This window comes from Convolutriloba macropyga, chromosome 3, assembly GCF_964194025.1.
Source record: "Convolutriloba macropyga chromosome 3, txConMacr16.3, whole genome shotgun sequence".
Classification (NCBI taxonomy): domain Eukaryota; kingdom Metazoa; phylum Xenacoelomorpha; order Acoela; family Convolutidae; genus Convolutriloba; species Convolutriloba macropyga.
The window spans coordinates 71440585-71445335 of NC_134470.1; the positions used below are offsets into that span (position 1 = coordinate 71440585).

The 4751-nt window shown below is 33.0% G+C and overlaps 1 protein-coding gene across 1 annotated transcript in view; it reads right to left on the reverse strand.

The window, feature by feature from the left end:
- LOC142336427 (beta-soluble NSF attachment protein-like) overlaps nt 1-4751 on the reverse strand; it is a 409326-nt gene that overhangs the window by 380869 nt on the left and 23706 nt on the right. The gene's annotated exons all lie outside the window — the stretch shown is intronic.

A 4751-nucleotide genomic window follows, 5' to 3' on the forward strand; every position in this document is an offset into this window, starting at 1 on the left:
AAGCCCGTTGGAGTATGTAGTTCCTCCCCCCACCAAAGTGGGTTTGAAAAATTATTCTTATCTAACTGAATGTCATGTTTTTTTAAATTTTTTTTAAAACAGATGAAGTGACACAACTAGCATGTACCATCAATTACGTTGAAGTGCATTCCTAAAACTGACCTTCCAATTTTTTGCTAGACAATGAAATTTTACTCCCTGAATGAAGTTAGGTGATAGTTTGTGTATGACTTTAAGAAATTTGTCGAGCACTTCAAAATATTTTCACTGAGCATCGTTATATAACATAGCAAGCAGAATATCAGAAAATAGCTGCTCAAAATACAAGAATAAGCAGTCCCAAATAGAAGAAAAAATGATACCCATAAATATTTTAAAACAGTCAAAGGAATTTTAAATTAGTAGCAGTAAGTAACGAATCACTGTGATTCTTAGTGCGGATGTTCCCAGAACCAATATTATTGTAAGTCTTGAATATTTTTTTGCAAGAACACTTTTACACACCACTTGAACTCAAAAAAGACAAAATATGATGACAGTTTCCAAAACAGGAAAATGTGAAAAGCATGCTAAGTTGGCTAAGTTATCACCTGTGTCTAACACTTATGTCTTCAAAACCAAATCTCTCTTGTCAAAATCTTGAAAAAAGCTAACTGTCTAGCAGAAACCTAGTTTGAGATATCAGAGATAGACATAGGAAAAATTGTTCAAAAATAAATTGTGAACTATAACTCAGCAAGTTTACTTAAAAAATTCTGAACACCTTGAAGTTTATGTTAACATAAAACCCAAATTCGTGCGACTAATACCCGATCATTGTGTTCATGCTATTATAAAAAAATTGCCTCTAAATGTCTAAAAACTGGAAAAATTGCAAGAAAATTACTTTTGAAAAACCTTGTAAAAATCAAAGTTCCCTAAAATCATTGTTTAAGTGGGCGTTGCAAATACAAATATATCAAAAACCTGTAACATCCAATTGACTTAACTAATTTATCTTTTTAAAATTCACACCCTTTGTTGATTAAGTTCAAAAGGGTTTGTGTTTTATACACGATTGAAGATTTAATTTATTAAAATTTTAAGGGCAATCTGTATTCCAAAAGGTAGATCGCACAGGAACTAAGATAATGCGCTGCAGCAGTTTTTGATGAATCGGAAGGTTTCTTTCAAAATTTTGTATGAATTTTTGAATTTTTGGCAAAAATTAAAGTGGGACACCCTGAAACCCATAAAATAGCCAGTTGTATAATTAAAACTGGACTTTTATCTTGTGCTTCGTTTTGTTTTCGCTCCAGTCCTTGAAAATAAGTACAACTGTAAAAAGCAAAAGTTGCCAACCCGGTTTGAGATTCCTTTTGATTTTATTGCTTTCGCAAATTTAGCGCACTTTTATTAAAATTCAGGAATTCGGCCAAGGATCGTTTTAATTTTGTTGGAGTGTACCCGGGTCGAGGTTTGGCGGTGAATTTTCGTAAGAAATGCGGTGAAATGCGGTGAAAAAAAATAATTTTCACCGCGTATTTCTTACATGTTTTTGCGGTGAATGCGGTGAATCGCGGTGAGTTATTTTTTTTCACCGCGTTCTCAGTATTCTTACAAAAAAGAATCGTCCCTACATGGGTTCCAACCTCTGACCTCCTGCATGCCTTCCAATGCTTATTCCACTGCGCCAACTGTCACTTACTTGTTTGTAATTTCTTGTGAATTTAAATCAGATTGAGTAAACTTTGGAAACCATATGCGGTGAATTTTTGTAAGAAATGCGGTGAAATGTGGTGAATTATTTTTTTTCACCGCATCTAGCGGTGAGAAAAAATAATTCACCGCTTGAGAGAAAGCGGTGAATTATTTTTTTTTCACCGCATTCACCGCATTCACCGCATTTCTTACATTAATTTGCCATAATAGTCTATGCGGTGAATTTTTGTAAGAAATGCGGTGAACTTGGTGGTGAATTTTTGTAAGAAATGCGGTGAAAAGCGGTGAATTATTTTTTTTTCACCGCATTCACCGCAATCACCGCATATCTCACGAAAATTCACCGCATTCACCGCATTTCTTACAAAAATTTACCCAAAAACCTCGACCCGGGTAGGAAATGTTACACGTGACCACAGTTCCACAGAAAGACAAGCCACCATTTGTCTGTTGTATTGTCATAAAATCTATAAATGTTTTCAATTAGCATTTGTAATGATTTCATTATGAAACTTTTAAATGTTATTTTTAATGCATTCATGTGTTGTGTTGATGTTGAAAGCAAATAAATTTAGGCAGTAGAAACCTGGAATAACGAAATGGGAGCGGGAGGTAACCATTTTTTTAGCGATTTTCTGGAATTGACTGAGTGGATAGATTTCCAGAACCATTTAAAACTACACAATGTCATAAAAATCTGAGCCGTAGAATGTGTTGTTGCATTGTACGGGAAATCTTGACAGTTTGCAAAAAGCAACCATTTTGCTTGCACGTTTTCAAGTTTCCGAAACTCAATATTATTTTTACGTATATGTAAGAGTGAAGAAAAGATGGTTTCCATAGTTTGCTTCCTTTTCTAAGCTTCACAAAATTCCGTAAAAATGTCATGTGTCGACTAAGGATTTTTCATTTTGTCACACACACACACACTAAAACAACTGCAAATGATCTAACCCATTTATTTCGATGTTCATGAAGCAACTTCAGCAATTCATTCCCGATGGACTTATATACTTTGTAGATTTTATTCGCAAGAAGTCTAACTAGCTCTTTGAATTTTTTGTTTTTTGAGGTGCTCTAAATTAAAAATTGTTCTGAGAATTAACCGCAAGAATTTTACTTGAAGTAACGAAGACAAAAAAGGAAAACTAACTTTTTGGAACAAAAATAAATCCTGCGTGGTAATTGATTGTTTTCTCTTGATCTCAATGAAAGTAAAACGGTTGAAAACTTAGCATTTAAAGTTTGGCAGTGCCTACTTGTTAATAGGAACAACCGCAACAGTTTTAAGTTGCTTGTCATTAAATCTTAATCACTATGTAGCAAAAAAATTTGTTTAGCTTTTTTGGTTACTTTATCAAACTGCTATTTTTGTTTATCTCAAGATGTTTTTAAGTTCGATGCAAAGTTTGCAAAATGAGATACAGTATGCCAAACCTAATATCAAGTAAAATAACTTGTGTTCATAGATTTAAGCCATATAAAGTTCAAAAAATTTTCGATATCATTACTTTGCATAAAATAACATTAGAAAAATGCAGACCGAAGTTAAAGTATTATCCGATCAGTTTATTCATAAGCTCTTCCATACGAAAACCCGCATAATTATTTATAACTATGTAATTAGACGAGACGCCTTTTTCACACAAAGAATTGTTTGATTCTTCATCCTACGGTCATAAATGTTTAATTTTACACTAGAGAGTTTTAGAGTGTGTGGTAGCACCAAGAACTAGAGAAAATCTTAGACTTCAATTTAACCAACATAATTTTTTTTTCAATCTCAATTTTCATTGAAAATCCAGAAAGCCTGTTTGTCTTGTCCGTATATATATATATATATATATATATATATATATATATATATATACATATATATATATATATATATATATAATATATTTATATATATATATATATATATATATATATATATATAAAAGTGTGTGTGAGTGTGTCGTAGGTGAGCCCTTGAAAATGACAGACGGTACTTCATTCATGTTCAACGATAGGCCTATTTTTTACTGTTTCTTCGTCCGGGTGAAATTGTGTTAATCAGCTGATCATGGATGCGACACCGTCTGCCCTTTTTCATATGATTCCCCAGCTGCACTCGATCACATATATCTCATTGCTCCAAGAAACTAAGATCAACTATAGTAGTCCAGTGTTCTAACTAAACTTATTTTGTCTGACCCCAATTACAACAAAGATCGATATAATAATGACCATAATGGTTTCATTACAGTGTAGAGGGTATCACCAAAAATACGGGGGAATGGAGTGGATGAAAAGTTTAAATAAAGTGTAATTTTCAGTTCATACGCTTTTACACTTTTCCCCATAGTTCACAGTGCTTTTCTGTGTTGCTCGATTTTTTCTTCTGTTAAGGATTTTTGACAACGATGACGACCAATTACGACATCCGGGTTCAAGGAAAAGACTTAAGAAACAAAGAAAAAAAGCAAAAAGTTTGAAAAGTAGAAAAAGAAACTACAAAAAAGTAGTTTGAAAAGAAGAAAAAAGCAACAAGGCTAAGGACCTTCTCTGGTTTTGTTGTTGTGATAGATTGATGCCTTTGTTTTTCATGTGATGCTTCTTTTCATTTACTAAAAATTCGATTCTTAGTCTTGCCGACAATTTTTTACGCTATAGGAGAGGATGCAGGAGAGCGTTTTTTATCGGTATAAGTGTTTCTACGACGTAGGATAAGTCACTTTTGGCTATTCTTGGGCGCTTTTTAACTGGGGTTCTGAACTGAAAAAAATAATCATGAAAAATCTTGCAAAAAAGTTAATACTCTAAGAATCTTTTAAGAAAAAAAATTTGCAAGAATTTTGTAAGAAAAAGGTAATCTTGTAAAAATCTTGTGAGATTTAGCAACGTCTTGTAAGAATCTTGCAAGATCTTACAAGATAACCTTTTGTTTTCGACTCGGGATATTACACCCTTATCCCCACTAATTAGATGTGAATTAAGGGTGAAAATTCGTCCGGGGTTATCAGTGATAAAAGCAAAATTTTGTCTAGGCTGAAAAGGAAGCAAATTGT